This window comes from Ochlerotatus camptorhynchus, unplaced genomic scaffold (genome assembly GCF_037179485.1).
Source record: "Ochlerotatus camptorhynchus isolate MF236.1 unplaced genomic scaffold, CSIRO-AGI_Acam_v1.1 ptg000082l, whole genome shotgun sequence".
Taxonomy (NCBI): Eukaryota; Metazoa; Arthropoda; class Insecta; order Diptera; family Culicidae; genus Ochlerotatus; species Ochlerotatus camptorhynchus.
In genome coordinates, this window is record NW_027040572.1 from 3,379,702 (window position 1) to 3,389,654 (window position 9,953).

Here is a 9,953-nt window from a genome sequence, read left to right on the forward strand (position 1 = left end):
TAACAATATTTGAAATTTTGTTAGTGTACAATGTTGATTCAAGTATTTTTCCTGGAATGTAATAAATTATGAAAATTTAAATGTGGGGTCCTAAACAAGCCGTTATATTATTATTATTATTTAGCTTTATTAAGGAGGCTTTCAGCCTCCATTCAAGTCGTTATATATTTTAGCATAGAAAGGACTGTTTGAATTTCCATTAATGCTATTAAATTATAAATTCACCTCTTTTATTTTTATTGCATATATTACTTTACCGCGTTTTGTTTTAATTATACGGGAACCAAGTCTTATTCCAGCCCATCGCTGGTTGTGAAGGTGATGACGCCGTGATCCACCTTTATTCGCTGACTTGCTCCTGCTTGCTGCAAGAACAAGAGCCACGCCGTCCGAAGCGGTAATGAACAGAGGCACGACAGTAGCGTTGTTTTATATCTTTTCAGGTTAAAACAGAACGATGTGCAACCAAGTGGTACTCGATTATGACGACTGGGTTTGGGAAAAACGTTTATTTCATGAAAACAGCGATTAAATTATTATTTGTACATTTTTGGAAAGTATTTAATATGAAATTTGAAAAATTTGTATTTCAACAGATTCGTTATGTAATATCCTATCAATTGGCGTATTTGGATTTTAATTTCATGTATAAATGACAAAGTTACAAGCGTTCAAAACCTAACACTATTTCACCACGCATATTTTTTTGTTTGCACACCAGTATAGTCGACAAAGACGTAATTCTACGTCAAAACTCATGTATCTCAAAGAGTATGTCCTTAATTTTTATATTTAAAAAAATCATCAAAACGGCAAACTTTTGAAATAGGGGAAATGGCTTTAATGTTGGCCTATGGATCTAAGATTGAGCCTGTAACCAAGTGGTTCCAAATAGTTACTTGTAGGCTCCTCCACAAGTTTCTCATTTCAATTGGCCCTCCTGCCAGTGAGCCCCTAAGGCCAATTCCCAAATCCCATTAAAATACTGGACAGTCTTACTGGTGGCTGAAATTCCTAGCTGTCATTGTGATGCGCAGAGAACTGTCTATTCAGAAAGCACCCATTACCCATTTCACCTTTGTCGTTTATTGACAACGGTTTAAGCCCGAGCTTCGAACTTCAACCGGTTTAGTACTATTCGACGTCCTGGGTCGGAATGGTTGCCAACTGTTACGACGTCCGGTTTACAAACTTCGGGTCTTCCAATTATAGAAGTAAAAAAATCTAATAGATGATCCATAGTAACCGTAGGTTTTTTTCTTGCTTTGACCACTGAAGAGAGTGGAAGTGCGCGTCGTGCATAAAATTAATGAATTAAAGCGTTGTAAGCGAAGTGCTTCTTGTGAGTGTGTAGTAATCCTCGAACACGTTAAAAGTAGACTGTGTTTGGTGAACAGTGTTAAAAACGTTCCACAATAGGATTATCGTACGAACTTTAAGCCGTCCATACACGGTACGAAAAGTGCGAACTTGTAAGAAAAGGTCCGTAGTCGGGCCTTTTCTTATTGCCCCCCTTCCCCCCCCCCCTTCGGGATCAAATCCTGAAGGATATTTCTCCACAGAAAGGCCAGAATTGCCAGAAGTTCCATCCGTCGATCAAGGGATTGACGCCCGAAGCACGTTGGTGGTCAGACGAAGCGCGCGGCCATCCCGGACGCCATCTTGGAGTGGATCTCCACAAAGGGTCGATTGTCGAGCACCGCTCGGCCATTTTCAACAAGCCATCGTACCACGTGTCCAGATTCAACCAGTGGTAGCAACGAAGAAGGTGTTGTGGAACCAGGCTAGGTTCCCCGGTGGTCAGACGAGAAGCCCCTTGCCAGTTGGTTTCAAACTGTTGCCGCTAGTCCCACGGTATGCATCCCTTGTTCACCACCACTGATTGAACCGACCCTGGATCGGCCGGACAACTGCAAGTTGCCCGTTTCTTCCGCCATCGCCATCGTGCATGCCAACGTAGTTCATCGTCATCAAAAACAAGCGCAAGTACACCCGAATGTCTCTCTCTAAAATCTCTCTCTAGAGCCCATTGTGGGCCGAATAAATCAAGCATGTAAACCTATTTGTCGGCTACTATTACTTCAGAAAGCACTTCCTAAGTTCCATCTTTCTTTGTTCTCGATTCTCGTGCCCAAAAAGGGGTGTACAAGCCTCGATCGTTTTGGTCCGCATTTAGAACCGCTAATTTGGATCATCTCCACCTAGTTTCTAAAAGTTGATTGGTTGCTGAACGCGTCATCGGGACGGTTCTAATGGATATTTTTCGTAGTTATTGAAAATTTAGTCGATTGCTGAGTTTATGTACGGGCCCAAATTAGGGGCATTTAGGCCGACATTACATCCACTTCTCCTATTTAAAACCACGAACATATGAAAATTGACAAAAATTGTGAAACGTAAACTTTTGATAACATTTATGCACTTTTTGATAGTACACTTTTTTCTGTAATTTCTACTCACAATATTTGAGATTTTTTAAATTATTGTCTGTGCAAACAATTCATAAAAAGTTTTCAAAATATGATCAAAAGTGAATGTCGTATAATTTTTTTCAATTTTAAAGTGTCCATGGTTTAAAATATTTCAATTTTTTTAAGAGTTCGGGCACTGATTTATCGGTATTTATACCGATAAGGTATCTCAGAATACCGATTTATAAGATCGCGCTGAACTATTAACATTTTTTTTGTGTTCTGGTGAAAATCAGTTCAATTTTATGAGTGTTCCTCCATGGAAGCCCCTTCAATGGTACAATGGAAGCCCCTTCTGCCTCCGTCACAGTCGAGTTTCAAGCCGTCGCTGCTTCCCGTCGGAGCTCAGCCGAAGTTCACCATTGTTCCCGCCATCAAAGTCGTCCCGGTCCTGTGTTCGGAGGAGAGGAAGGGGTCTTCCAGCCTGCACTTCCAGACAAGTATGCATGTTGTAGCGGTTTTTCGTTTCCTGACAAAGTTCCAAATTTCAGTATTTCACCCATCACACTAAATTTCATCATCCGACCGAATGTTGACTCCACTGGAACTGCTGATTTATGCAACCTAGCTGCAGCTGCTGTTCTTCGAAGTTGTTCCGATAATTCGACCGTTGTTCGTACAGAACCCGAGCTATCACATCCGAGACGCACCATGGAAAGCTTGATGGAAGCCCCCAATCTCTCCAACCCAGTCCCGCCTACTGCAGCCAGCGTACCTCATAGTCGTCTCGGTCCTGCGGTTGGAAGTAGGGAGGGGGTCTTCTACCTTGCTTGTACAGGCAAGTACTCGATTCGACCTAGTATTTCATCGCGTAAAAAAGTTTCCCGTACACAGGAAATTGCACACCCTTTCATACATCAACCTTTGGAACCAGGACGCACTGAAAATAGCATTTTGGAAGCCCCTAGTCCCTCTAACACGGTCCTGCCAGTACCAGCCAGTGTTCTTCACAGTCGTCCTGGTCCTGTTTTTAGTAGGGGTTCGGGGGTCTTCCAGCCTGCTATGCCAGGCAAGTACAATGATAACTCTGAACATTCACCGCCTGACGCCATTCCGAATTTCAGCACTGTATCGGTACTCTCTAACATTCGAAGTGCGGGTTGCACCACTGGATTCTCCGATGCAGCCCCACCTTCTGCTGCCTTTGATCATCGAAGCTGCCCTAATGCTGTTATCAGAAGTGAAATTAGGATGCCCAAAAGTTCCCTCTCAGGCGAGGTGTACACAGATTCTCAACGTGTTGCTAGTACTAACCAGGACGTCACTATTTACTATCAGAACGTAGGCGGGATGAACTCGAACGTTGAAGACTATCGTATATCCGTATCTGACCGATGCTATAATATTATTGCTCTCACAGAGACTTGGCTCGACTCCCGCACGATCTCCAATCAAGTGTTTGGATCTGAATACGAGGTTTTCCGTTGTGATCGTAACCCCCGCAACAGCCGAAAATCAACGGGAGGTGGTGTCCTCTTGGCTGTCGGTTCTGAATTGAAAGCCAGAGCAATTGAAAATGATCTGTGGAACAGCGTAAAGCAGGTCTGGGCAGCTGTGGACCTAGCGGATCGCACGTTGTGTGTATGTGTGGTCTACATACCTCCAAACCGAGCTCGAGATATAGATTTCATCGACGCCCATTGTCGTTCAATTCAAGCTGTCTTGGAAAGCGCAACTGCTATTGACGAGGTTATTGTCTTGGGAGACTACAATTTACCTGGTATCTCGTGGCAACGATCCCATAGCGGTTTTCTGTATCCGGATCCAGAACGATCAGTGTTCCATTGTGGAGCCACTATGCTTCTTGATAGCTACAGTACGTCTACGTTATCGCAAATCAATCATGTAGTCAACGAGAACAACCGCAGCTTGGACCTTTGTTTCGTCAGTTCTCAGGATGTCGCTCCATTCATCTCCTGTGCACCCGCTCCACTAGTGAAACCAACTCCACATCACCTTCCTTTGATTGTGACTGTGGAGAGCAAGTTACTTCACGATTTCGACGAAATGCCCGTTGCTGTTTCCTACGATTTTCGAAAAGCAGATTACCGCAGCATCTCAGACTTGCTCTCCAGCTTGGACTGGGAAAACATCCTCGATCATCACGATGTTGAGGTAGCCGCAAGAACGTTTTCACACATTTTGGCGTATACTATCGACAGACATGTCCCGAAGATAAGTCACCAGAAAACAGCTCATCATCCATGGCAGACTAAGGAGCTCCGTAGACTGAAATCTACTAAAAGAGCTGCACTACACAAATACACCAAGTACCGTACGTTCCAATTAAAATGCTATTATGTTCGCCTAAACCATCAATTCAAACGGATCAGTCGCCAAAGCTATTCGCGATATCAGCAGGGAATTCAGTGCAGGATGAGATCACATCCGAAATCCTTTTGGAACTATGTAAACGAGCAGCGAAAGGAATCCGGTCTTCCATCGTCCATGGTGTTCAATGGCGAAGTGGGATCCACAAATCAGGAGATTTGCCGACTCTTCTCTCTCAAATTTGCCGATGTTTTCACTGACGAGAGCCTATCTGACGAATATGTTAACCTCGCAGCAAGCAACGTTCCAATGCACGGCGATACATTAAATGGCATCGACATCATTTTAAGAGCTGCTTCCAAGCTGAAATCTTCTTGCAACCCTGGACCCGATGGAATCCCGTCCGTTTTTTTCAAGAAGAATATCGATAGTCTATTGACTCCGCTCTGTCACGTGTTCCAATTATCGCTTCGCTGTGGTATATTTCCTTATTGCTGGAAGTTTGCTCACATGTTTCCTGTTCACAAAAAAGGAAACAAACGAGATGTCAACAACTATCGTGGAATTACCTCACTGAGCACCGTATCGAAGCTTTTTGAACTAGTCATAATGGAACCGCTACTTTCTCACTGCAAGCATGTTTTTAGTGATGATCAGCATGGCTTCATGTCAGGTCGTTCCACCACCACCAATCTGCTATGCCTCACATCTTATGTAACTGATAGCATGGTTGACCGAGCTCAAACGGATGTGATTTATACCGATCTGTCAGCAGCGTTCGATAAGCTAAACCATGCTATTGCTATTGCTAAACTAGACAGACTTAGGATCAATGGTAACCTATTATAATGGTTTCGATCATATGTAACCGGTCGCCAACTGATGGTTGCCATAGGCGATTACCGATCTGATACTTATCCTGCTACATCGGGGATACCCCAGGGTAGCCACCTTGGACCTTTGATCTTCCTGCTCTACTTCAACGATGTGAATTATGTGCTTGACGGACCTCGACTATCGTATGCTGACGATCTAAAAATATACGTTCGGATTCGTTCCATTGCCGACTGTCACTTTCTTCAACGCCAGCTTCATGCTTTTGCTGACTGGTGCACCTTGAACCGAATGGAAGTTAACCCGGCGAAATGCTCAGTAATCTCCTTTTCTCGGATAAAAGAACCAATCATCTTCAACTACAACCTATTGGGTTCAGCAATTGAACGTGGCGTAAAGGATTTGGGAGTCATTTTGGATTCGCAATTCACATATAAGCAGCATATTTCGTATGTCGTTGATAAAGCTTCCAGAACACTAGGCTTTATCTTTAGAATAACCAAAAACTTTACTGATATTTATTGCCTGAAGTCATTGTACTCCTCACTGGTCCGATCAGTCCTTGAATATTGCTCAGCAGTTTGGAATCCAAGCTACAACAATGGTGTCCAGGTCCAGCACCGATTCTTACGCTTCGCCCTTCGGCGATTGCCTTGGAGAGATCCTTTCCGTTTGCCTAGCTATGAAAGCCGATGTCAGCTGATTGGTTTGGAAACTCTTTCGACCCGAAGAGACGTTGCAAGGGCTTTACTTGTTGCCGATACATTGCAAGGGAGAATCGATTGTCCTACTATCCTCGAAAAAATCGATTTGAATGTACGACCACGTGCACAAAGAAACAGTCTTATGCTGAGACTTCCCTTTCGTCGCACGAACTACGGAATGAATGGAGCAATAAACGGACTGCAGCGAGTTTTCAACAGAGTTGCCTCAGTGTTCGATTTTCACGTACCACGTCAGACGCTTCGCCGTAGTTTCACCTCGATATTTTCGGGCACACGTAACCGTGAATAGCAGTGTAATGTTTAAGTTTTAAGCACAGACAATCATGTTGTTTTTTGTATTACTTAACATCATTGGGGCTTATTGAAGCCTGTTGATGGAATCAATTAAATAAATAAATAAATAAATATGATTTATCAATTTATGTTTATTTATCACATTGCAAAATTGATACTGGTCCATGAAATGTGGTCCTGGGCCCACTTCAATCTTTTTTTGATATATATTGCGGACAACCATGGCTTCTTAAGACCTACTCTGCCCTTAAGACTTTCCTTATGAAGACGATTTCGTACGGATTGTGATGTCAGTTGAATGGAAAACTCGCTTTCAATCTGTTTCGCAATTTTCGGAGCTGATAGTCCCCGGTCCTGCTCCGCTTTCTTCACGATAGCTCTGTCAATTCGGCCAGTTGTCTTTGAAGGACGCCCCGATCGCTTAGCTGGTGAGATAGAACCACGCTTTTTGTACATCTGCACAATTCTAGCGACCGTATCTTTGTGAAGCTGGACAATATCGGCAATATCACGGCAGCTTTTGCCAGTTTTGAGATGTTCAATAATCAAATTTCGGGTACTGATCGAAATTTGTGCTTTTCTGGGTATTTTGCAACAAATAACTTCCAATTTTGAACACGAAACTGAAATTTTGAGCACGAAAACTTCAAGAGCACTAACTGACAGATAGACATAATGTTTACATTCGATAAAGTTGCAGAATATACACTAAAACTATGTAAACACACTTAAATCACAGTATCCGTTTGGGGGTGGATAAACTTTTTTTGCGTAATTTTTTACCACGTAAAATCTCAAGAAAAGATATAAACGCCGTATTTTCAATTTGGCAATGTGATAAATAAACATAAATTGTTAAATCACTCATAACTCAACACTCATAAAATTAAACTGATTTTCACCAGAAAAACAAAAAAATATTGTTAATTGGTAGGGTGTTGGATAAACTTTTTTTGCATACTGTATAAAAATGTCTAATTCTTGATACTCTTTCGACTAATGTTTTAATTTCCTCGCCATTTTTGGCTACCCGAGAAACAGCTGCTGGGAATTAGGAAATACGTTTATTCAGTTAAAAAATAGGTCAATCAAAATATAAATTCAGTGTTCACTCGGCTCTCGACAATAACAGGCCACTCTCGATGTGTGCCACGCGATCGTCTGTTTTCTCGGCAGCAACCATTGTGTGGTCCTCCTCATTGTTCTTCATCAGCAGTTCTTTCGGTCGATGCGTCGTCGACTTTGGAAAGCAACCGTTCCGTGATGAGTGTGTGAGTGCTGACCACGTTTTGCGTCCGCTGCAATGGAAGCGCTCTGACCCACGTTGGCGTAACTGCCATATAATGAAACCACTGGAAGTGGTTCCAGTTCTGATGGAGGAGGCTTTTTGGATAGCGGAAGACAAAGTGTTTATTGTGTTGTACCTTTTGACTATAGTTTTAAGATTGTATATTATATTATTGTATAGTGACCAAGAATCCTCGGCTCTGTAAAGTTAATTCGTTTGAGCCTTATCAAATAAATAAATAAACAAAAAAATGTTAATTTTTAAGCTTCCTGAAGTGGAATTAATCTTCCCTTGGAAGTTTTATCAAACTTCCCCCTAGGAACTATCTTCAACCTTGCCCCATTAGTTATTTTCCGTTTCCTATCGGAAAGTTATTTCGACTCCCGTTGGAAGCTTCTTCTGGCTTTCCTCGAAAGGTTCTTCCGCTTTCTCCCGACAGATTATTTTTTCAACTTCCGCGGAATTTCATCCACAGCTTTATTGAGGTACCATTAGCTTCAGGAAAACTGCAGGCACTTTTAAGAAGATATGGGTAAGTTTAAAGATATGTAAGGGTAAGTTCCGATAAATTAAAGACAGTTTCATTAAGTTCTGTTAAAATTCCAGAACCCGGGAAACTTCAGAGAAATTTAATGGTTTTTACGACAGTTCCATTTGTTTCAGGTGCATTGAGAGAACTGTAGGCATGCTCTGAGAACATCGGAACAGATCAATTAATGTCATTTCTGAAACTTTAAAGGAGTTCCGAAAAACTACTGAGGTTAACTGACTTTTAACGAATATACGTTGTATACGAGTACCCCGAATGCAACGTATAGTTCGTCTAATTTTACATTGCAAATGCTATGCAAAATTCGACGAGTCATACGTATATTCGTTATAAGTCAGGTAACACAGTAGGGGAATTTCCGAAAACTTCAGCAAAGTTCCGAGAGGTTCATTCAAATTTTGGAAGCGTAAGAGAAGTAGCATAAAAATTAGAAAATTTTGAAAACGTTTTAGGAAAGTTCCGTGATTTTTAAAACAATTTCGAGAACTCTAAAAAAATCGGAATGACCAGAGAACATTAATGTTGATGTTAAATTAATTTCAAGAAAATTGTGATACCATGAAATCTTCAACAAAATCCAGAGACCTTCAAAGGAGATAAGAGATTTTCCAGTAGTTTCATTATAGTAAGGGAAATTCCGAGTACTTCAATGGTGATCAGAGAACTTCAAAACAGCCCCATTAATTTCAGGGAAATTGCAAGATCTCTCAAGCAGTTCCGAAGAATTATGGGATATTCCGAAGAGCATTTCAGGAAAGTTCCGAACACTTCAGGAACATTGCGGTGTCTTCAGGGATGTTTTATGAATATCAGGAAAATTGCTCGATAATGAACTTCAGGGAATGTTGTGTTAGCATCCCCAAGAAATCTCTTGCTTCCGGATTTTTTCCCCAATTTCTCCTTGAAATTTCTTTTTACTGTTCCGTAAGCCCTCTGGCTTCTGACTTTCTCCAGAAGTTTCAGTGTACTAGCACTGTACAAAAAAGTAGCCAGCATAATGTAAACAGGGCAACAGCATCTATAATCATGAGATTTCAGGAGCAACAGAAATTCGTGCTTGTTGGCTAAAGGGTGATACGGTCAAAATTTGGTCAAGGGAAAACGCGTGTAAATCGGTGAAATCGTTTATTTAAAAAATCAAATTAAATTTCTTTTTCAAGTTCAGTATAAAATTCAGGAAAAATATTCAGTTAGGCTTCCGCTTTTCCAAATCCGAATTGCCGGGCCTTACGCTTGACCCCTGCCATCAGATTTTGTACAGCCACCTTGTCCACCTTCTTCGCCGCAGAAAGCCAGTTTGCCTTGAACTGCTGCTCGCCCTTAGCAGTTTTTTTGGTCTTCTTTAGGTTCCGCTTGACAATAGCCCAGTATTTCTCAATTGGGCGGAGCTCTGGCGTGTTGGGAGGGTTCTTGTCCTTGGGAACCACCTGTACGTTGTTGGCGGCGTACCACTCCATGGCCTTTTTACCGTAATGGCAAGATGCCAAATCCGGCCAAAACAGTACGGAACAACCGTGTTT